General features: G+C 35.7%; 1 long non-coding RNA gene across 2 annotated transcripts in view; it reads right to left on the reverse strand.

The window, feature by feature from the left end:
* Nucleotides 1–26504, reverse strand: part of LOC113060576 (uncharacterized) — a 70273-nt gene that overhangs the window by 42805 nt on the left and 964 nt on the right. Inside the window, exons 2-3 of one of the 2 annotated variants that reach the window (XR_003278270.1) lie at nt 25886–25957; nt 15940–16013 (exon numbers count right to left, since the gene is read on the reverse strand). This is a non-coding gene — a long non-coding RNA (uncharacterized LOC113060576). The remainder of the gene's footprint in view (nt 1–15939; nt 16014–25885; nt 25958–26504) is intronic. The other variant, XR_003278271.1, reaches the window with a different exon arrangement.

A 26504-nucleotide genomic window follows, 5' to 3' on the forward strand; every position in this document is an offset into this window, starting at 1 on the left:
TTTTATTTTTTAAATCCATGCAAAATATTTCCTAGCTATGACAGAAACAGAACATGTACTCTAGTCTCAAAGTGCTAATCATGTATATTATGGATGCACAATATATTGGTACTATATTGGATAACATGCCAATATAAGACATTTTTTGTCAATTAAAAAAAAAGCTGCATTTAAAGCAATTAATTTTACTTGATAATGTTATATTTGACTTTTCATCCATTTAATAGTTGGCTATAACATGATAATTGAGCTCATCAAATTAAAAATATAATAAAATAGTATCAGCTAGAATTGAAATATATGTGCATCCCTGTTATATATAATTGCTGTTCATGGATATTTAAACATGCATGAACCACAAATATTGTCTGATAATACGTTTGATATGATGGGTGCTATAATGGATGGAAGACGCTTTAGAGCAGTGTATATCACATTAATGAATGAATCGATCATTAATTCCACGCATGTGATCCTGCCATTGTTCCATCTTCCACCGAAAATCATTTTCCTCCTTCACATTTAATCTGCCATGAAATAATTCAGTGTAGAAAAGGTTAAGACTGGCTGTGGTTGTTGCCGTCAATGACCGACCGCAAAGACCCGCCATTTATGATCTGTCTGATATAATCACCAATATCACCTGAGCGATTGGAATGAGAAATATCAATCTCTGCTGCTGAGAGGTAAACTTGCCCTCGGGAGTTCAAACCTGCTGCAGCGTCAGACACAAAACAAAGAACATTTCGCTTCAGTGACCAGGGAAAGTGTTTGTGTAAGCGAAAAAAGAAGGATCGGGCAATTAAGAATGCTGTCAGATAAACTCCTCTCGAGATGCTACAGGCATGCTTTACACACTCAGGGGGTATCGACAGGAGGAGGACCGCCACAGCCTTAGACTCTGACGCTTGCGCCACTGCTGCATCGCCAGGGCTTCTGCTATATAAACACTTTGTTTCTGCTGACGATCAGAGCGATGAGCCGGCCGCTACATCCACAGTATTGATCCTCTGATTAGTTTCCTGCAGTTACTGCTCAAAGAACCACCGTGGAAAAAGGGGGGATTATTTTTAAGGAGGGGGAGAGAGATGAAAGGAATATTGGAGGCAAGGGTGGGAGACAGAGAAAAAAGGTTAAGAGAGAATAACCCTATTTCGAGGAGACCCTATATCCCTTAGGGCGATTAGGTAAACTGGACATTTCATGACTGCATTTTATGATTCTCATCCAGTCTGAATAGCACACATTTGTGTTTTTACAGAGTGAATCACCTGCTGTTTTTGCAGCTCACTTTGAGTCCTCAGAGAAATCAAAAACTGCCAGAATAGGAACTCCTCTTTCGTGTTTCTCACTTATTCTTACCTTCACTGAATGTCAATTATTGTTCAAAAGAATTGTTTATATTAAAAGAAAATTAAATCCATAAGGAGAGTCAGATCACATACTGCTCAGTTCATTATAATAGCACATATTATACCATTATAGTAGGCACTTTATTCTGTATTTTTTTTTAAATATAGACATCATTTAATATAATATATCCACATAAAATGATGTATATCACATATATAAAACAAAGTTTGAAAGCTGTGTTTATGTTTAACAAATAATGCTCACCAAGGCATTTATCTGATCAAATATTCAGTAAAAGCATTATAAACATTAAAACATAAAAAATATATTTTAAAATGTAATTTATTCCTGTTATAGCAAAGGTAAATTTACTTCGCATGATCCTTCAGAAAATATTATATGCTGGTTTGCTGTTTTTTATCAATGTTAAAAAATATAAATTGCTAAATAGTGTTTCTTTGAAATAGAAATAACAACTGTATATCATTTTTGATCACTTTAATGAGTTCTAGCTGAATTGCATGACAATATATTTCTTTAAAACATAAAATAAAATACAGAGATCTCAGTCCATTTCAGGGGTTTGTTTCCCCAAAAACAACTATGGTAGCAAGTTCCATCATTAATAATATACTGTAGTTCAATAGGCTATAATTAACAACCATAGCTAACAAAGCTTTTGGGAAACGCTCCACAGATCAGTACATGGCATAATGACTGGGTCAACTGCAACTCTAAACACCATTTACAAAACAATTCAATTTCTCCTCACTTATTTTCTTCAGAAACTTACACAGATGAGAAAAAGAGAGAAATCAACTTTTAAAGGCAGATACATTTTTCAAGGAAACCGTAAACAAGAACATAATTGACACGATTGCACTTGTCACTGTAATTCCTGTGTCAGTTCCTTGCGCTTTTTTAATGCTACTCAGAATCATGAGAATGGAAGTATTAAACGGTTTATAAATACTGGTTCTGCCAGACACTGGATTATGGCACCACATCGAAACTGTCAGATAATTAGGCTGTTCATTATTACATTCTGCCGCATGGACCAATTAGCAATCAAATTATACTCACTTCAGCCAATTACTTCTGGACTTGTGATTTATAAACCAATCGTCACTCTGATTATTGTAGTGCCTCTTAAGGCATATCCAGAAGAGCAATTGAATGGAGAAAAGAGATTGTCACGATAAAATTGTTCATTTGTGATACATTTTGATATGAATTGCTTTAAACAAAGAGACTAAATTTGTATGCCTGTTCGCATAATATTAATAACATCAAGTCTAAAAACAGAGAAAACAGCTGAAAAAAAAAACATCTTTTGTTCTTTTTTTAGTACTCTCTGTACAAAGTACTTTTGACATTTTGTACTCTCCACCTCTTCATAACTCTATTCATAACTCTTTTTGTTGTTTTCTGCTACAAAGAGAAATAGTAATAATAATAGCAAGAAAAATTATAATGGCATGTAAATATATAAATATATATATATCAAAATAAAATAAAACTTGCAGGAAAAAATGGAAAATGCTGCCAGAGGTGAAGAGATAAGATGCAAGAAAATGAAATGGAAGTTATAGATGTCCTTTAGGCTATCTATATAAATATGTAATATTAAATGCTACATCACATTGTACGTCAGATGACTATTTCTCCAAGAAAATAGCTGCCGACTCCTGTTCTTGCCAATTAAATTCACCCCGGGGCCTTTCGGTTCTACGACGCGTAATGCTGTAATCTTGACCAATCCTTTTGAGAAAGTGACAGAGTGCCGGTCACTTTGGGGTGGGTTGTAACAGCAGGGAGAAGGGAAAAGCAATCTTCTGAGCTCAAGCCACACCAGGCTGTGATATGCATTACAGCCAGAGGAGCCTATTTGTATCGAATCCATCACGTTCCATCCGTACCCCTTCCTACTTTAATCACAAACAGTCTTTTATCTAAGCTTTGATATTGGCCGGGGTCTTCATGTGCTATATGCACTGGTGTCTATCGTGAGGGAGAAGGTGAGAGTAAGCTGTTTAAAGTCTAATATTGTGGCAAGCTGGTAATAAAAATGACATTCCGAGTCGGAGAGTGCATGGCATGTCGACAGATCGCTGATAAAGAAATGTGAGGCCTGTGAAGAGAGTTATCAGCTTTCTTTTTCTGGGTCTCACATTCAGTGGACCAGAGAAATCATCACAATAATTTAAAAAGGAAGACCCTTCCTTGGTCCAAAACTCAATATGATGTTTGGCGCAGATTAGAATTAAGAAACATACAAGCGGCGAAGGTCACCAATATGAAAGTATAGTTAAGTTGGCTCTTTTTCAATGTAATCTGAAGTGCAGGATCAAGCACATAACACCTCTCAAACTCCTTCTTTAATATTGAAAAAATCATCTTACACAGTGACTCAAAAGTAATACCATGGAAATCACCAAGCTGATATATTTCAATGCTGCCACTATTTAAATTCTAATCCTAGAATACCTTGCTAAAAATGTATGTTTTTTGTTTGATTTTCTTTTTTTATTGTAATATGATATAATATGTAATATAATATAATATGTAATTTTATAACACATAATGACATTGCATTTGTAATAACTACAGCAAATAAATTGTTGCTGAATACCAGTTATTTATTAACTTTCTTGTCATTTTATTATCATAGTTCATTGAGAAAGGAAGTATCAATTAAATTTACAGGACCTAGGACAAATTTTCTCATCTCAGCGTACGGGACAATTTTCCCAGGCAGATGCTCAGAAACACAATGTGAATAACATCCATTCTGCTCAAATGCTGCCAAAAGCAATCAGAGCACAGATCTATTACAAGCAAGAGATAAGGATTAAATTAATAAATTTCCTCAGGGACAAATCAAATTCTGGTCATTACCCACAGAGATTAACTTCAGGACAGCTTGCAGGGAAAATAACAGGGAGGGGGGGGGGAGATTTCACATTTTTCTCACTGGAGGCTGTAATATTTAAAGGAATGAATTGCAAGACTCTGTTATAAGAAATATCATTCCTGTCAGATCATCAGAGCTACAAAGAGTTAATAGTGTTAATGGCAGTCATCACTATCATTCACTGTCCATTTTAAAGTTAACATGAAATCAAAATTGACCTAATTAACTTAATTCATGTTTACACATACATGGTTACACATTCCAGCATTGAGTGTGCAATAGAATGATATAGATGGAATGGAATATAGATGGAATGGGATGATTTGAGAGTGAGTAAATGACAGAAATTTCATCAAATGCACATTTGCTGAAAGCATCAATAAGGTTGATCATGCTAAATGTGATAGAGGGTAAAAGCATTATTTGTGATTATAGCCAAAGCCATTCATTAAAAGGGTCATATAACGCCATTTCATGTTTTCCTTTCTCTTTGGAGTGTTACAAGCTGTTTCGTGCATAGATAAGAACCCTAATGTTGCAAAGACTGAAGTCTCAAACCCAAAGAGATATTCTTTATAAAAGTTAAGACTCGTTCAAGCCCTCCTAAAATGCCTCGTTTGAACATGCACCCATGTCTACGTCACTGTGTGGGAAGCTTTGCATAACACCACCCAAATGTATACGCAAAGAAAGAATAATGATAATGATAAAATAAAGTTTTTTGAATCTTAAACTGCATAAATGCATTGCAATACACCAAATGCACAAAATAATGTTCTTTTTAGCAAGGTCAAATGACCCGTTTGAGCAGAGCTGGTCAGTGACAGATGAAGAGTTATCTTGTTACTCAAAAAGAAATATTCAATATGCACACTACAGAACTTTAATGGATGGACGAACCATGCAGAGAAACTGTGGAGGATGTTTGCAAGAGAAGCAATAATTAGCACCAATATCAATCAAAGCTGTCTATAAGGGCAGGCTTAAGTGCCTGGAGTGCAGAAAAGGAGTATGGGAATGTGCAAGGTCCGCAATTAACTTTTGACATGGCAGGTGCATTCAGCAAAATTGCCATCCATAAATATGTCTTACCAGCCATGAAAACAGTATTTTGTGACTGCTGTACGTACATGAATAAAACAATGCAAAATATAAAATATACTATCTACCTATCTATCTATAGATGCAAAAAATACTACAAGAAAAACCTAGTAATCAGTTAATTGTAAGTTACTTTATTATATATGATGTAGGTTGGTATAACCCATCAGTATACTTAGTTTTTACTTAGCATCAATTCCATTAGTTCGATAGTCAATACTTGCCATCAGTGCTATATTTTATATTTATATTTATATTTATTTAAAAGTGTGTTACCCTAACAGTGTTTTGTCTTGTGTATGGCCCTGTAAATACAAGTATTGTTCATGTCTTATTGACAAACCACTTACAATGAAATCTAATTCATCATGTGCCTTTGTATCACCTGCATAGATGTAGTAGTTATTAGTGTATATTTTGTAGTACATATTTATATTATAGTATATATTAAGGTACATATTTAAAGTTATAAGCTATAAAATATGCAGGCACCAATATGTAATTTTCTTTTCACTGTGGATTTCTGGCACTTTTTTTTTTTTCTTTCTTTTTTTTTTTTTTTTACAGAATATTGTATGACAATGGCACATTAATAAGTGAAAATGAAAAAAAGATGAATATAAAATAGATATATAAATATACTTTTAAAAATATATGATTTAACTAATTTAAATACTAAAACAAATAATGAAATGAATTTGATTAATTGTAGCCTTGTGACTGCTCTACTATTTTTACTTTGTTAAATCTTTATAACATAAGTTATGATTTTAAAAGTATTAATCAACTGAAGTACACTTCAAGTGGGCAGTCATGTTCAAATGGATAGAGAGTCAGACTTTTAACTCGAAGGTAGTGGATTGGAGTCTCAGATCCGGCAGGAATTATGGGAGAGGGGAATGAATAACCAGCGCTCTCTCCACCTTCAGTACCACGACTGAGGTGAGACCCTTGAGCAAGGCACCGAACCCCCAACTGATCCCCGGGGCGCTGCAGCATTGGATGCCCACTGCTCGGGTTGTGTGTGTGTTCACTACGATGAGCGTGATTTCAACAAGTACAACATGTTCCTGGATCAACATCCTTGTTAATCCTGGAACAACATTCCAATCAACCAATCAGAATTGAGATATAACTTTTCAGAAAATACCTGTTTTAGGCTTACAATCAGAGTTGGGTGCTTCTACTCCCTTGTTAATCAGCTATCATTTCCCACTGATTTTAGTAATCAAATATGGGTAGGGTTAGGGGTGGGGATTGGATTGGATTAAGTCTAGATCTTTGTACAACAATGTTGATCCACGATCATCAAAAGATGTTGAACCAGGAACATGTCTTACTTGGTAAAATCACGGTGACCTATTCACTACTGTGTGTGTGCACTTGGATAGGTTAAATGCAAAACACAAATGCTTTCACTTTAATAAAAGATACAACATCTCATATTTACCACATTAGTAGCTTAGTACGATGAATATTCCACATGTCACCACAGAAGTCCTTTGTCCAGCCTAGTCTGGATTGAGGTAACAGTCTAAAGACATGCACATTTGTTTTCACACATACATTCCAGTAGACTGTGCTTTTCCCTGCTGTAAACAGTTCACAGTCCTCCAAAGCATCATGAGAGACGTTTGAATCGACAGCACTGGAGAAAAGATGCTGGAACGGGACAAAGGCCCAGCTGGGGGCAGCTTGATGGGGGGACACAGAAGAGAGACCCCCTCCCTCATACGCAGATGAAGAGGAGCGGGGCATCCTTGCTCTGATGGGAAGCCTCAGCATCCTGCTTTTTAAGGGAAGGACAAGAACAGCGGGGTGGGGGTTTCTTCGCTTTCATCCGGAAATGAGACATGACCGGTGGCCTGTGTGGAGAAGCCATGCATTTCAAAACTACTCACATCCATGCATGGTACTAAGATCTGTCTGCACTGACACACACACACACACACACACACACACCGATTTGATTTACTTCCAGAGCTCCTGTGGAGACTGGAACATATACCACAAACCAACACACACACACATTCTCCAATTGTTAGATATCCTTCACAAGCTCCCTCCATGCATCTTCAGAACACTCTCATTTCCACACCTCACTTTTTCTCCCAGCTCACAGAAATGAGTTAAAGGAAGAGTTTCTGTTGTGTGGCTCAAATGGGCTTTGAGTGCTGCATTTCCAATCAGTCACAGCTGTATCAAGGCATTTTTCTCAAGCTCTCCTTCCCTTTTTTTCTTATTTTTGGCGGTGGAATGGCGAAAAGAAAGATAAACACATTCTGCACTTTCTGTTTAAGGTTCATTACACAGCCTCAATCTGGGGCGGGAGAGTCGGCGAAGAGTTAATTCCTCGCCGTGTGAGAGAAAATGCATTAACAGAGTCCTATCCATCTTCAAACTGACATATCCATTTAAATGTTTGCCTCTTATTTCTAAAGAGATGCAGGCCGAAGATCATTGCTCTCTTTCTTTCCTCCATGTACACTTTCTCTCTTTCACATACTTTCTGAGATGCACTTACTTTTTTCTGCTTTTAAAATATGATGTGGTGAATTTACAACAGTTGCCCCAATTTACAGTGCAAAACCATACGTCTCATTAACTAAACACTCACAATACAATACATTGAGTTGCACCATCATTGCCAAGCTTTTCAGCACATATTAGGCTTACTTATATGAACTATGGCTTTCTCTCTTCAATTTAAGAGTAATGATCTGAACATTTATCAATTAATAGTAACCAACATCCTCTGAAAATGTGACATTTGTATTTTAGAACACCCTATGAGGAATACTATGAGGTGACTTTATACATTTGCACCAAGCATACATTGCAAAACCTTTTTTAAGCTTAACCAGGTGTTCAATTTGTTGAAAAAGCATTGGGACATCTTATTTTCATAGGCTTATGCACATGCACTTTTCAGTCCAATAATAAGACTCATTTAATAGTAACCAACATTCTTTAAAATAATGACATTGCTACCAATTGTACAGACATTTCTTTAAAATAGGGAAATTTGTGTTCTTTGAAATGTATTAACTCTAAATCTAATAAGCCCAATCTTTGATACTATTCTCATAAAATTAACTCTAATGTTCTGATGGCATAAAATGTTATTTAAAAGCAAATTATATTTGTTCTATAACTTTGACTGATGGATTTTATTAGATTAAATCTAATCTACTCTCTATGCTCTAAAATCTATGCTAGCCAGTAATGTAACGCTTAAATAAATGTGTTCTTTAAAAAAAACAATCAGCAAGAGCATCATGGGAAATCTATGTTTAAGGTCCCGTTCCTCTGAGAGTGCACCGAAAACATGATTCACCTTTTAATATACAAAGAAATATGAAAATGTCATTTTCACAAATGTAGGATTACATTGTGATCATTTATCTATGTGAAGAATATATAAGAAATATAACATCAGCATTTTCCTGACTGGTGTCCATATATAGCTTTCACTTTTCATTCATTCAGGAAATAATGAATGCACGGAGGTTGTCTTCTCTGTTTGCGATTGTGCTGTTTAATAAACAGCTTTAGAAAGGATCTACATGGTTATTAAAATCAGCTACGCCCCAAGCAATCTCTATATCACACTCCATCAGGAAAAAAAACTCACAGCTTCTCTTCAACAACAATAAATGAACACCAAGAGAAAGAGAGAGAAGACTTCACAAAAGGCACTTACTCAAAATGTATATTAGAGTTACTAATGAGATTTACAAAAAGAGGTTTGATTAAAACTTAAGTGAATTAAAGTTATACACCGACATTAAAACTAATTGCAAAGTTTATATTCTTCCAAAACAATAATTCCTCCAAAATATCTCTCGGGCACAAACTGTTTGTTGTTCGAATTGGAAATGATTTTTCTTCCCTACTTCTTGTCAGGGCAGTGCAATAAGGGTCTCTACCACCCGCCAGCCAAAAAGCAGACAGAGAAAAAAAAAAAAAGCCCACAGACAGACTGAGATGATCCAGGCCCTGTGAATCAGGGCAGAAAGTCTAATACTGAGCACCTTTGTGCTAGAGAATGAACATGACGAAGCACTCTAACCTTCCTCAACACTTCAGTGGCCTTCAAAGCTGTTAGAATTCACCACAAAGAAGAAAATAATTTCCAATACATATTAATGACTTAAATGGACTAAAATCCATCCATGTCCTTGAGACTTCAGTGCGACAAACTTCACTCCGTAAACACAAGAGCCTTGTCAATAAAACAATAATTACCTGAAACACAGTGATACATGTGAGACAGTGACAGTGATCTGAAATTCACCATTACACCAAGCATGAATTCATAATACGTCTGAGGGCCTTTAAATAACAAATAAAGCATGTTGTCACAATAGATCATAATTGAATTACTATTCATCATGGTCACAATACACCCCAGCTGATTTTTGTTCAAAATGATTACAATGATATAAACGCACAAACACACAATACCATATTATCCTATGTGACCCTGGACCACAAAACCAGTCCCTGGGGTGTATTTGTAGCAATAGCCAAAAAAAAAAAATGCATTGTGTGGGTCAAAATTATCGATTTTTCTTTTATGGCAAAATTCATTAGGATATTAAGTAAACATCATGTTCCATGAAGAACCAGCTTCATGCTGTTATGTGGGTGAGGCAAGGGTGTGAGATTGTAAACATTTTGGAACATAAAAAAAAAAGGTTACAAACAGAAAACACAGAACACAATTAACAAGTAGGCGGGAAACGGTGAGGGCGCCCATAAGTTATCAATTCCCCTCTTTCTCCAGCCCACTTGACACCTCAACTGCTTTTGCAGCAGATCCTGAGGTCCATCCTTTTATTACTGCATGTGGATCGTGTGGATCGATTGGAGAAGGAGTTACAGTGTAGACAGCAGTTCTCTGTTACAGCCCTGACACTGACACTTATGGGCCAACCGATAACCCATTTACACTTTATGAATTACAAATTCAAACACGTATTAATAACACATTCAGCCCTTTCTGGGGTCACATGTGAGATGCATACGCATGCACAAACGCGCACACACACACACACAGACAAACCTATGGTTGCAGATTCTGTATCATTAAATGTACACTACATACAGCTCATGGGATCTCATTTGCTATGCTGTGATGGTGCTCATGTGGGTGATGCTGCTGACCCATCACTGTTGTTATTTATAGACGCAAGACAAGAACTTCAGGGTCAGGGGAGTCAAAGCAGCACTCGTAATTACCGCTGACTCACTGCCTCTGCACAGAAAGGGTTATTACCCTTACCATCCACACCGACTGAGACTAAGGATGAAGATTTCATCATCCTCAGTTTTTCAACTCTTCAATTAGCATTACTTCTTTAATGCATTCCTTTTTGTTTGAATCCATTAACATCATTGGTCGCATGGTATTTACAGCTCATTTGATTGGCTGTGGGTGTATCACTCTAAACATATTTAGTTCAGAGAAAAAAGGACTGCAGAGAAATGAGGAGACAGAACGTAGGGCCTCTGTGCAGCCGAATTGCTCTCCTCTTGACTGGACACTTTAAAAAGAAAATATAAAAGCTCTCCAGGTGCTTATCTCTGCCCGGTGTTCACGACCCCTCACTGCACCCAATTGAAAACCTCAAGAGAAGAATGGAAGCAATATTAGGATCAGCCACTAGAGGGATCTAACAGACACATTGATGTAATGAAACAACATAAAACAGATTCATATTTAATATTAAACAGTGGTTCTCAACTGGTGAGCTGTAACTTGTTTTGAGAGTCATGGCATGGGTAACAGGAAAAAAACAATGGTAAATGCAAATAACAAAATGCTAAGTTTTGGGGCTCAGCAAGATTTTTATGTTTTTGACATAAGGCTATATTTAATAAAAAACCTGTAATATTTTGAAATACCATTACAATTTTAAATACATGATTTGGATTCCATTTTAACAATCATGTAGAGAATATTCAGTCATGATCATTTAAATACATTTTAATATTAGACATCTGTTAGGCTACTTTTGTACACTAAAACATTTTCAATACCATAGGGTCTCCACTTGATATCAAATATCAAAACTTGGTCCTGAAACAAAACCAAAGAATCATTACAGGACTAAAAGTCAGAATATCCAAATATAATAAAAAAAAAGAAAGAAAAAAAGATTCTGTGTCCCTGTTGAATCATAATTCATACAATTCTGTGCATGTGTAATATGTGTTGTTGTGCGATATAATATAATGAATTATTCACGACGTGACAGAGAAATACTCCCACATATTTGAATGAGTCCTGCAGATAAACAGCAGCTGAAAACTCTTTCAAACTTTCTCCGAGTGCTGCTGGTTTTTCAGCGGTGTGAGCTGTAAATGACAAAGGAGCCCTGCACTGCAGCAAGCACAATAACACTCGCAGCACAGCAGAGCAGAGAGGCCCAGGGATTCAGAGAGTACCGTGGGGGATTACAGATGGCCCTTCAAATTAAATCAAATAGTACAGCTCAGGATCAGGCTTACGGCCGCCTACGGGAGAGGTGTATATGACTGGAGCCGGAGCCAGCCAGTGTGGAGAGGGAGAAAATCACCTCCAAATGAGTTTCTGATATATCTATAGATAAATTGAATTTGAAAATCTTGACAGTGAGTGATCTGAGGCTGGAAGAGGAGCAAGTCAAAGGTGGCACTCATTCTTTCACTGCTTCTCATAAACACACACACAGACAGAGAGAGAGACGTTTGGTTTTCTAACGTGAGGGCTTTCTATTGACGTCTATAGTTTTTATACTGAACTAATGATTTTTTTTTCTCACTAAACCCTAAATTTCACACTCACAGAAATAATTTTGCATTTTAAAATTTTTGTTAAGATATTGTTTGAGGAGCCATTTTCCATAATGTTCAGGTTCAACTATCCTTTCATGAATATTTGGTAACTCAAGAATCAAAACACACATGCACACACACACACACATACATGACAAATTAGACTGCCATACAATACTCAACACAGGTATGAGTATGACTTTATATTCTTCTACGCAAATTAGTCTTGCACTTTAAAAAAAAAAAACACTATGAAAGTCTTTTTTTCATTGTCCTATTTATAAAGAAAAGTGACCTTTATCTAAAATGTTTCCAGACCTACAGATAGAGAATGCTATTCTGAGAGCCAAATTAAATAATCATATAGTTTCCATCTTTCCATCTTTAGACAGGTTCAGGGCTTCGTCAGCAACTACTCAATATGACATGTTGGTGACAAATTAATAGTTTAAACTTTGAAAACTTACAGTAGAAACCAACAACTTTCAGACATAGACCTTTGTAGACAAAGTTTTACTAATATAGATGTACAACTAAGTCAACATAACGCAATTCAAAACTAATATAATTAAAAGATGTTTAAAAGGTTTGTCCATAGTCCCTTTATTTCTCCATCTCACCTAGGCTTTTGGATGCCTCTACTACTACTTCTTCAGTCTTGTTTGAATGCATTTCTCATCTCTACAAGGTCCCGGTTCTTTCATTACTTATGATTCATATCACTTTTGCTGCTGCATAATCATTAGGTAAGTTATTATAATACAAATACAAAAGGAGACGACATCTTTTCACTCTTGACTTTGAGAAAAAATGACTACTGAGGAATAACACCCCTAAGAGCTCACAAACCCAGCATGAATTTGTAGAATCAATTACATTAGTTTTTATGTTCTAATGGGGTCATATGACATGATTTGTAAGTTTTCCTTTCTCTTTGGAGTGTTACAAGCTGTTTGTGAATGGAGAAGATCCCTAAAGTTGCAAAGACTAAAGTCTCAAACCCAAGTCTCTATTTAAAAAGTTAAGGCTCATCCATGCCCTCCTAAAATGCCTCATTTAAGCACACCACCACATCTATGTCACTGTGTGGGAAGATTTGCATAACACCACCCAAATGTTCACGCAAAGAAAGAAGGCCACCATGTCATGGAGATGCTGTGTGTTTCGCTGCAAAAGCAAAACTACTTCGTTTGGCATTCCAAAAGAGGACACAACTAGAAATCCGTGATTAAGTTGTATTTACAGTACAACACTGTTCCAGAACAGTTTATCCCAAATATTCAGATGTGTGCAATGCATTTTACGGAGGACTGTTTCCTGAACCTAGGAGAGTAGCCTACAATGCTGTCTGTTCTGACTCTCAGTCTGTAAGTATGTTTTCATATTCAAAGAATTTGCGACTTATGAGTCAAACATGAGTTTAAAGCAGTGTATAGTAGACCTTGTTTCTCCGACCAGAAATGCAGGCATGGTTTTATGTTTGCGCAGTGCAATACACAATGCAACGCATTAAAAAAAAAGTATAAGCCATTATAATCAGTAATTATGTCCCCACTGGATGCAACAAATGCCTCATTTGTAATGGGTTTAATGGTTTTGTCTTGTCGCACCGGGACACAGCTTCACAGTATGGTAAGGGGCAGAACATTTCTGTGACACTCTTGAGATATTCAGCAAATCACAGTGCACTGGATAGCTGGCCAATCAGAACACAACTCGCTTTTCAGGACGATGAGCTTTTTAAAAAATGGATGTTGTAATGATATAAACTCCATAACTACGGGAAGGAGGAGGCAGGAACCGGCGGACAATCAAACAGAAACTTTAATAATCCAAAATAAACACAAAACAGCGCACCAGCCCCTCACGGACGACTGGTGAGCTCAAATAAAAACCAAAACACAACTAAAAGCCCAGGCCTGGTCCTCTCTCGTCCTTCACTGTCTTCGCTCCAGTTTTAAATCCTTCCATCTCCTACGTGGGACTGCGGTGGGGCGCAGGTGTTGCTGATTTCCCAATCATTCCGCCGGCCTCCCTCCTTGTTCCCACGTCCCTCGGCCCCACCCCACTCGCCAGAGATGTGTTTCAGAAAGGTGGGGCATAGAGGAGAAATAATAATGTACAATACGTCGAAAATAATGTGTTTTTTTTTTTTTTTTACCTTAAATCACAGACACATTGCATTACACCAAATAATGTTACTTTTAGCAACATCATATGACCGTATGATAGTGAGCAGTCTTCACTATTAAATACTCATAAATATATATATATATCCAAGAATGTTAACAGGTTATTATGAGGATAAAATATTAAATTAGTATGAAAACCCTTGAGGACAGCCACTGTATTAAGTATACTATAAACCACATTGCAATGATACATTCTAATTAACAGCTTGTCATTTATTTTTACTTAATACAAATCTGAACTTTTTATAAAATTATCATTTAATTATATTTTACATTATATTAAATTATCACTTAATTATATTATATTATCAGACCTACCTAACAATTTTTTTTTTACAAATTTCATAAAGAAAATAGTACCAATTACTTACCATGATCTAAGGTAACTATATAAATGCAAAAATGTATAGCAAAATAATTGTATGCCTGTGCACATCACCTTTCTCTGAGCAGGGGATGTTTGTGTCAAATTCTGCAGGTTCATTCCTCAAAAGACAGCAGGACAAAAAAAAGTGCATTTAAAAGGACATTTGCAGAAACATTATAAATGCGGGAGTTTTCTGCTTTGTTTTTCACTTTTCATTTGTCTAGGATCATCACTGCAATGATTCAAATGAGTCTTTCTGAGACACACACAGGCATCACCCTAATGCGTTTCTTTCTGCCACATCTCTTTACAAAGATAGACCATTAAAGCTGATCACAGAGGCATGTCTAGCATCAGTTCAGTTTTTTTTATTTGCTCGAGGGAGGATGCCCTTCATTAAAATAACAACAGCTCATCTCATGCATATGGAAATGGAACTTTCTCAATCTCCAGTACGGGGTCTGGCCTGTCCTCTGAAAAGTCTTATGCAGGACACATCGCAGGATTAGGAGGAGGTCACGCGTTCATCCTCACGGCTCCATACACAGCTTATTCCATTCCCAAATCCTAACCTTGAGCAATGTGACCCAAACTGGCTGATCCCAAATCGGCATTAACAGTGAAAACTCACCCCTTATTTTCGAACAGACCCAAGATGTTTTATCACGCAACTTACTACAAACAATCAAAAGGGACAAAAAGTGAAACCCCTAATCGCTCAAAAGCCTTCGTGATCAAAACAAGCCTGTTGAAATCAATATTCCAACTTCAGACTGCCACACTGTCATCTAATTCCCCGCCATATCCTTTTGTCTCAGTCGGATGAAAAGGTTTGGGTGACGGGGATGAGGGGGCCTTGTGGAAGTGTGTTTCGCAAAGGGGTCAGCATAATAACAAGATTAGCGAGTTTTTAATTTAGATTAAACAGGGTTTGGCTGATCGAGGCCCCCGCTGTTGTTCCCTCTGTACAAAAGGAAAGACGTGCCGACATCAAACGGACATGAGAGTGAGACGCTGTTCACCACTGCACTTCATTAGTCAGAACAGCTGCGTAAACGCATCAGCTTTGAGTCGTCTTCCACACTGACTCCGGAGAATTAAAAAAGGATTTGTGTTGATCTGCATCATATTTATTCATGTCCAGCATCTAACAGCATTTTCTCAACTTGACTAAACAAATTTTAACTTACTTTTGATGTCTTCTGCATTTTGTATCAACCATCATCTTGAAAGTGTCCAGCTGAAACAACTTCTGAGTTTTCCTCTAAACAACAACACAAAAAAAGAGAAACCAAAGACATTTTTTGATTAATGTAGTGTGTGTGTGTCTATGTATATATATATATATATATATATATATATATATATATATATATATATATATATATACACACACACACACACACACACACTTATAAATAGAAACATAATATTGTTTTATCCAGTTAAAACATTCAGAGCAGTGTTTCTCAATCTTTTTTGAGACAGAGGGCTCCAACTTGTCCAAGACAATAATCAAAAATAATTACATTAAAAAATAAATTAAAAAATAATAATAATAATTAACAGAAACTGGGACTATTAATATATTTAATTAACTGCAGTTCACTGGTTTCAAGAACTCAACATTCTTAAATCAAAAGCAACACTTTGTTTTAAATTATTATTAAATTTCAATAATTTGATTACATTTATATTTTGAAGTTTATATTTTAGATTAAAGTTAAATCTTTTTAAATGACTATTGATTTACAAAGATGTATAGTTAATATTAAATAACCTTTAATACAAAACTTATTTCAGCTAGCCGCCAGGGCAACATTTCTAATTTTTATTTCGTATTAACTTGAACTAAAATAATTAAAACAATTAAAATAAAAATAAAATAGAATAAAAATGAGAAAAAAAAAAAAAAAAAAAACAATAAAAATATTAAAACTTCAATCTAAAAAATGGTGGGTTGTTTCAACCCAATTTTATGTCAGATATGGACTAATCCAATTGTAGGTTTAAAATTTAATTTAAAACTTTCCATATTAAACCCAAAACATTTTTAGAAGTGTTTAAAATTAAAATAAAGACGGAAAACAAAAATAAATTCAAATATTAATAAAAAAAATTACAATAATATCTCAATGTCACTAAAATAACACATTAAATAGTTTTTAGTCACCATGAGACCCACAAGTGGGCCCTGGGTCCCTGGTTGAAAAGCACTGCTCTAGGTAAAGAATGTCCCTCCCCCTAAATTATAATAACCACCTTCCTCTGCAATAGTAAGTACTAATGTAATAGTAAGCACTAATGCTCATAATTTATTTTCTTTTTCCAGGCCATCAATTTGCTGCAAAGAAAGTGGCTAGAATTCATTCATTTTGACAGTGACTTAATTGCTTTTGTCCACAGTACTTGTCAAGGGTGGTTTTGACAAACTAAAAGCTATTAGATATTAAAAAAGGAATCTGTGGCATCCTCGCTGATATTAGCATAATTTGGATAAATCAATGTCGTTTCATGCCAGTGAATTTAAAAAGCATTTCTTTTCATCAAACGTGTGAATATTAAGCTGATGACAATGTGGGGGGGGGGGGGAATACTGTTAAAGGATGTACTTTTTCCGTTCTTCAGATTTCGTTGACTCAATTACACCTCTGCTAACATGGCATTGGCAGTGAGGCTAGTGCAATGCTGAGCACACGTCACATTATGCATGTGCCCGATTTACGCCAACAGCCTTCATTACGCGAAACCTGATTAAGTGTTCCCTCCAGGCCGAGGTAATGATCCCTCACCCATTGTTATTCATATTCACCAAGGGTTCAGGGCTAAGCAGCTCCTTGTATCTCCACTTTGGGCTCCATTAATAATGTCTATTCACAGCCATAAGTTTGTCATTTGTAAATGACACCTGGGGGTATCTGCAAATGGTGCACGATTGCAGATGGGGCCTGGTCGTGAGTGTATTAATGTCCATTTGTTTGTGTGTTTGTGTTTGTGTTTGCGTGACAAGTGGACATATGTTATCTAGCATTTCTAGCAAAGGCCCCAGATTGCCCTTGCTAATGCTCAGATGCTCCCCAAAGAATCACAATGCACATATTTACATAATGCAGGAATGTAAAAACAATCAGACAAGCGGGCAGTAAGGAGGGAGGAGGCGGCGGCAGGAAGGAGGAGGTGAGGCTAAATTTCTCTCTCACTACAGCTACAGTTTAATGGATTCTGCTGATTACCACTGATGGCATCACGCTCATGGCTTTCAACTTCTGCATTAAATCTCTGAATATTTAAAGTGACTTAATCCTAATAATATTTTTGTCAAAACTGTGTTGTCAGTGAAAATGATGCCATATAAGAGTAGGAACTAATAGGGTAAAAATGTAGCACTTGAAGTTCAGCCTTTTACAAGTTCAACTTTAACATTCAACTGTAGCATTCAGACCAGAATTTGGGGGTTTTGGTTTTCAGATTAATAATCGGTTTGGCTATATAAATGAGGTAAAAGCACATATGTGACCCTGGACCACAAAACCAGTCTTAAGTAGCACGGATTTATTTGTAGCAGTAGCCAACTTTTTTGTTCAAATTATAGATTTATTTTATACCACAAATCATTAGGATATTAAAAGATCATGTTCCATGAAGATATTTTGTAAATTTCCAAACATAAATATCAAAACTTTGATTAGTAATATGCATTGCTAAGAACTTTATTTGGACAACTTTTAAAGTAGATTTTTTTTTCCCCAATACTTTTTTTTTTTTTTTAACACCCTCAGATTCCAGATTTTCAAATAGTTGTATCTCGGCCAAACACTGTAATTTCCTATCAAACCATATGCATCAACAGAAAGCTTATTTATTCAATAAATGACATAATGACCCTTATGACTGGTTTTGTGGTCCAGAGTCACATATATAAATATTTCTTTACCATAAGTAAAGAAAATTCTCTTACCTACTTTGCAAAAGAAGAAAAATATCCATTCATCTATTTGGTTTTTAAGTTCAAGTTTTAAGTTTTGGTGTCATTTTTTGATTGATTGACAGATAAAGTGACAGTTTAAACACTTGCATTGATGCAACAGATTTCGATTTCAAATTAATGTGTTTTTTTATTTCACTTTTAATTTATCAAAGAATTCTGAAAAAAAAATATCATAGTTTCCAATATAATAAGCACCACAACGGTTTTCAACATTGATAAGAAATGTCTCTTGAATACCTGTAATGAATGCACACAGGAAACGAGAGATCCAATTGCAGTGTTTTAAATCCAAAAACAGGCTAGAGGTCAATAACAAGGAAAGCAGTCCAAAACAAAGAACCATGAAAAACCACAAGAAAGCCAGGTGAAGAAAAACAAGGACTCCATGAAAAACGATGAAAGTGGAGACAGCTGGGTGCAATTAACAGGTGTGCAGTTAACAGTGATGAAGGGACAAGGCTTTGTGGGAAATGTAGTGCCTGCAGTGGGGTGACTATGGGGAAGTGAGACCACTAGTGGACACCCAGGAAAACACAGAACAGACACTGTGACAATACCAAATCAAGTTACTAAGAAGACTGGAGTATTTTTAATTTGTAATAATATTTCTCAATATTAATGTTTTAATCAAAGAATGTTCATCAAAGAAATGCAGAGAGTATGAAAAAGGAATGTCTGCTTTATTACATTGGAAAGCTGCAAGGTTGAATCAGGAAGATTCTCCAGTCATTAACATTGTCATCTTTCTGCTCAATCATCTCCGTACTGCCACCGTTCCATCCAATACATTTTCTAAATCATCTTTCCTGGTTCAATACCTCCCCAGACCCCCAGCATGCAGACAATCAAGTGCTTTCTGAATCACTCGCCCTACCGCCTGATAAATTATTCAGCTGGATATAAGTAGACAATAAAAATTTAATGATTTGCAGAGTTGGATTCTGTAGAACAAACCGGAATACAAAGACAGGATCGATGGGGCCTGGATCTTAATATATTACTATAACGGCACAGCCAGGTTGTTTTAATAAAAGCCTTTTGAAATATTGGCCCATATTTGCGGATTTACTGATTTGTGATACTGTGAGCAGAAGAAAAAACTTGGTTTGGAAGTGATATACACACGTTCTAAGGTGAAAGTTATGTTCCTATGAATACATATGCATTAACAAGCTGTATGTTAGGCAGCCTGAATCACCATAAAGCTGCATAAATAAATAAACACTCAATCTTCCATTCATCATCTTGGAAATGAAAGGTAAATTTAGATTTAATATGGGGTTGTGATTCACACACCTGCTGAATCCACATATCAACACAGCCACACAAGGCAGTGTCAACTGGAGTGTGAAGAATCACTTTAAACACACACACATATGTTTGTTTTTCTAACATGGTCGGGATGTATACTTGGCTAATTATATTTTCCATCCCCTACTCCAAAACCTAACTTTATTGCCTTTTTAGATCATCAATAAAACAACTATGTTGCAAAAAGCCACAGAAAAAAATCACAGAACCTTTGACTTTTCAGCGATTCTACGTGGAATTTTATCAGTGTTTAACACCTGATGGGTCACAGATGGGTCAGAAACTAAAACTAGCTATGCAAATACTAAATGAGTAGAACAAATCTCAGCAGGCTCAATATTGCCAAAACTTGAAACAGCGATGACATAAAAGCCTACCATGACACTCAACAGTGCTATAAAATATATAGACCAGATAATTATGCAAAATTTATTTAGCAGATTTGTTTTATGATATTCTGTGCATTTTTTCACTTTAGTTTTTTGCATCAGTATTAGAAGCTGATTCAAACTGAGAGTTCAATCATTTTTTGAAACATAAAAAAAGCCCCAAAAAATCCAGTAGCAAATACTGAACCTTAATGAAAAAGTAAATTTTTGACACTAGCTGAAGATCTGCTTATATAATTTTAAGGACAGGATTATTTACAGTATTAAATTAATAAATATACAGTATGTGTGTGTGTGTGTGTGTGTGTGTGTGTGTGTGTGTGTGTGTGTGTGTGTGTGTGTGTGTGTATATATATATATATATATATATATATATATATATATATAAGATCAAAGTAAATACAGACCGTGCATTTAAAATATGAGTAAACTTGCAATTAATTCATATACAGGAGAAGTAGGATTGGATTACAGAGCTTGTTTTCTGTCAAGCAGAGCATAGAAATATCAAAATATTGATCAAACAAAAGGTCTGAACTGAGGTATCCTGTTCATATGTGGTATTGGAAATATATGCCATTTGATTACACCAGTTTACCTGCAAATCTCTACTGGCCCCAAATGGGATCAAGCCACTATAACATTTGCACAGACTTTTACCATATAATGGTCAGTTCTGCATTTTTGCACACATGTAGTTTGATTGATAGTTCCATTGTTTTCCCTGTCCAATCGCTTTCTTCCTTCTTTCACCAAAATCAGCAATATCACAGCTGCCTGATTGCTAATACACTGTTTATCACCAGTAACGTCACTTCCCTTCACCTTCCGTGAGCACTTACACAGAGGTGCAATTCAAGCAATAAGCACACCGTGAAACAGCCTGCAGCCCTGAATCAATGGCTGGGTTTTGTAAACCTAAACACGTAGCTCCAGAGTCAATTATAGAAAGGACAAGACATGTGCCCACCCTCAAGAGAAAAAACACCACCAAGCACAACAGCACAATGACTGTGCAAAAGCAAATGCTGTTGACACAATGAAAAACGGCCATGCTCATCTTTTAGACACTAATAAGTATGTCTGCACTTCCATGCTTTGTATTCAAGCTAGTTTGCACTTTGTTTTAAAAGCTTATGCTGTATAAATATAATTGTGCATGCAGAACAGATTTGGTCAACACTCTCAGAAGCAAGAAACGGCTGACAAATAAGTGCTGAGAGCAAGAACACTCTTCCAGACCTGCAAGTCAACACTCACTGTGAATCAATAAGAGAAACAGAGCTCAGTTTCCCCATTTATTACTCCAAGAGGCGATAAATTACTGAACAGCACTTCACGCCGCAGCTAATAAGTTCAAAACAGGGGAGTTAGCAACTTTACAGGGCATTATCATATTCTGTTTCAAATCCCGGCTATTGACATAATTGGGCAGCTGAACACTGTGGTGACTATAGCAGTGCAATGTCAGCCAAACTGTGTGTAAAGACTCAAAGTAATAAGGTCTCCTGTGAATTCAACCTGTGAGAGAGGTGCACTAGGAGCCATCGTTTTGAGCTTCACAGTAAGCGGAGTTAAATGCCTCATGTGTGTGTTGAATGACCAACTCACAATGAGGAGTTCTTGTCAATCTCTTAAGAAAATAAATGCAGTGGAGTATCTGAATTGTAGCCACCTTCCAAATATGTATTAAGGCACCTAAAGCTGCTCAAATCCAATATTATACAGTGGGGTCTGACCCTAGCAACAATGCTTCTATTGTGCCATATTTAATAAATAATTTAAATTCAATTCAATTCAATTAAATATGTATTTAAATAAACAATCATTTAATGTAAACAATTAAACAACAATATATCATTTATAATTTTTATAATAATAATTATTATTATTATTATTTCTTGTACATTTTAAATAATTATGTTGAACACATGTAGAAATATTTCTTAATTTAAAGTTTTGTTTGCATTTTTTTTTATAATAGAACATGCTTTATTTCCAGCACTGTAAAATATAAATAAGTAAATAAATACAAAAATAACAAAAGAAAAAGATTATTGGAGTACAGTACATTTTCCAAGAAAATACTATTTCAGTCTTCAATTCATTGTCATTATTTGTAAAATCAACTAGCAACTAGCAACTAGTGTATCAAAATAAATTTTACACCCCTTTTTTTCTTTAGTGACAGTTACAGTAAATAAAAATGAAAAGAAATCCAGATTTCTTATGTTGTCTCAGACATTTGGACCCCACTGTCTGTACCCATCAAGAGAACAAAGTTTTAGTGCGGGGGACAGGGGGATAGATTTGGACTGTTTGTACAGGCCACAATGTCTTTCTGTCTGTCGTTATTTCTCTCCCTCTTGCTTTTAGCCCCCTCGATCTTCCTCCGCCCTGTCATTACTTGCAGAGCAAGAAATGTCACAGTGGGGCACTGATGTCAGAGTGGTACAGTCCCCTCCTGAGCGTTAAATTAAGCATTCACACCGAAGAGAGACGGAGAATGACCCTTTTAGTTCTACTGTAGACATGTGATACAACACTGTTTAGACCACCCGGTCACATCGACAGATGGTTTTTTGTCCCCTTCTTCTGAACCTAAATCTTCTATAATAGAAGTCTACCTCTGAAATGACCCTCAAACATGAGATGATCAGCTCTGAATTTGAATTTTTTTTGTCCCTTTCAAATTCATTTTCTCCTGATGTCTACCAAGATACATCTTGACCATGATCAGTGCTCCATAATGCAACTCATATCACACTGATCTTCACACTGATATATATATATATATATATATACAAATTTATTTATTTTTTTCAGTTTTGCCAGAGGAAATAAAACATGCCTCATTCACAAGTGGCATCGCTCATGTTCACACAGATATTGCATGATAATTTAGCCATTTCACAAACCCCCTAACCCTATGATACCAAATATGTATTCATATTGGAAAATCAGAGGCAGAGAACGGAGAAAAGTGACAAGTTGCCCAATCTATCAATTCCTCCTCTCTCTTCTATTGACAACTGCAAATGCATGGAAAGGACCTGGCTTTGGCTCCCTTTCTGATGTGTGACAAAGACACCATACGCAAAGTATTTTTGCCCTTTGTGAATGAGAGATAATTTTTGCACCTGTTCACCACAGGACTTGCGGGGGAGGAAGTCACAGACAGAGAGAGAGAGAGAGAGAGAGAGAGAGAGAGAGAAAGCAGAGGGAACATAGAGGAAGCCAAGGAGAGATAATATGAGATGAGAAGCAGGCATGGCAACAGGTTACGAGGGAAAAGCAAAAGGTGCCGATATCTTAATGGTTCAGTAAATTGGCTGTTTGCTACACATCAGCCCACAGACAGACACTCAGCACTACAGGGCCTCCCAGAAAACACAGCAGAACAACAGAGAATTCTGCTAATTATGAGCTGATTGCACTGACAGCAATCCCTGCTCTGATTACAGCTGGAATAAATTATACAAGCCTCTATTCATGGTTAAAGGGCTTGGGCTATTTCTGGCTTCATTCCTTCATTCCCACCACAGGCAAGGCCTGACTGACTGTGCTTGGCAAAGATCATTCTAGATGGCTGATTTGGTGAAAACAACATTTTGCATTGCTATTTTCTTTTAGAATCTACTTTGAGTCATTAATGTAAATAGTCCTTTGTTTTGAAAGTTCCACTGATGAAAATCTATAATTTGTCAAATGCTTATGAAAAACATCTTGAATTATTAAATTAACATGGAATTAGGACAATTTATGAGCATTATGTTGAGGAAGCCCTGCATCAGCAGTTCTCATCCTTTTTTGCTCCAAGGCCCCTCATTGTTAAAGGTGATATTTGAAGGCCACCAAGATACTTCTGTTATCACGACAAAGCTGACATATTTTTCAGACTTCTTCATTAACAGAAATTATTCCACATTTTAAAATCTATAAATAATTAAATCATTAAAATAATTATACATTTTTACCAGGGAACTTACATGTATTTTAGACCTTGACATAATGTTCATAAAATATGCATTTAATTTCTTTATATAAAAAAATCAGTCTTTATAGTAAAACCTTTTCTCTTAGATTAATATGCAAAGACTTAACATAAATTACATTCAGTCTCAATTGTGAATTTCAAAAATGTCATGTCATTTTAGGTTGTGTTTTTAAAACCTAACTATCACAAGAACATGAGATTATGTGCCTGATGAATCAGGCAGTCATTGTCGTCCTTGTGTTGGAACTTAGATTATTTCATAAATTACTTTTTAAAAAATCATTAGACATTCCAAAGGGAACCAACAAAGAATTAGCCTTCCAGGCCCTACAAACTGACGTCATGTACAGGAAAGCGGATTTAATTTTTTCATTAGTCACACAGAAATTACATGCTTCAGCTTTAAATCGAATAATCTTAATAAAAGCTAATTAAATGGTCCCATAGTGCACTCTGGTGGTTATGTCTTTATTCATGAGTGTATTATCTCGGTCTGATGTATATATAATAAGCAAAGCACAATTTGTTTTTCCCTCACAGTTCACTGCACTAACATAGTCTGTTTAGATCTGTGACAGGTCTGTCTTTGCCATGTTAGTGAGTGAAGCTTCCATTATTCCTCCCTCAGTGGCTTCAACTCATGAGCTCCTCGCTGGCCTGACAATTACCAGGAATTATCTTCACTTCCAGACAATCAATTAAGAGAATTATTGAACTCCTCCAAAACCTTATCGGTTCTCCCCAGCAGGGCAGCACGGTGGAGATAGATCGCAGATTGTGAAACCTCTAAAGACCGACTCTTTATCACCTGAGAATTTGCTTGGCATAATACCGCATGGGCCTGCAGTCGCTCTCTCACTGCTTAGGCTGGTCTAAACAACCTTAAACTAAAGCTTTATGCAATAAACTAAAGTGGACTGCAGGTCCTCTGCCAATAACAAAAGATGCCAAGCTAATGGAGTTTAATAATATTCATTAGCTTTGCAATCTCCCCAGTGATTAAACTGCATTTCTAATACAGTAGCCTGCATCGTATTACACTGGATTAGATGCAGACAAAAACGAAATTCAATAAACTTTACAAAGTCACAAATGCTGGTTTGTTCAGTCTTGGAGAAATCTGACATTCAGTCAAACACAAACAAACACACTCTCATGTCATCAGTCTTCATACAGCAACCCAAAAATGAGAATTTTCTGCCATCTAGTGTTACACATAAATCAAACGGACGCATTTGTGATACTATATTGCCCTCTTATGGATGTTATTAAACTAAACAACGGACATTAACTAAGCTCTCGTCTAGTCTTGTCATCAAAGTTACCAACAGACATAAATGGTAACAGTTCACTCTCGCTTTATGAGACCTATGTCATGGGTTTAGACATATTATCTGCAAAAAAAAATAGGCTATCTTTTCTTTATCGAAATAAAATCCAAAAGTACTCACCAAAGTCAAGATTTGTATGGATAAAACGAAGTATGGACATCCAGTTGGGCCTTCTGGCATCTTTGAATAATTCTGACAACATAAAAGAAAGCATTGTAAAACAAGGTAAAAATATATCAAATAAAACTTTCAAATAGATTTAAATAACCAAAATACATTAAATGCAATGCTGTTTAATCAATTAAACAAAATGCAATAAATAATAAACATATTTTGCACCATATTTAATTAACATCTTATTTCACACTAGATTAATTTACAGTTAAATTAGAATTTTCCTTTCTCATTCAAATCAAGGAATATAAGGACAGATAACACATCTGAAAGCAATAATTACAAAAAACAACATAAAAGTATATATTTTTGACAATATTATTTCAGATATTTTATTAAAATAACAACAATAAAATATATTTTAAATAAATATAAATACTAAATTATTTAAAATAAGTAGATTTTTTCAATATGAATGTAATAAATTAATTGTATATCTTTGTTATTGCATTATCTGTTGCCCCATCCTGCCATATAAATAATATATAAATACTAAATTATTCAAAATAAATTATTTAATAAATTAATAAAAAAATATGTATTTCTTTATGTTTATTATTCTCTG

Source organism: Carassius auratus, chromosome 4 (genome assembly GCF_003368295.1).
Source record: "Carassius auratus strain Wakin chromosome 4, ASM336829v1, whole genome shotgun sequence".
Classification (NCBI taxonomy): domain Eukaryota; kingdom Metazoa; phylum Chordata; class Actinopteri; order Cypriniformes; family Cyprinidae; genus Carassius; species Carassius auratus.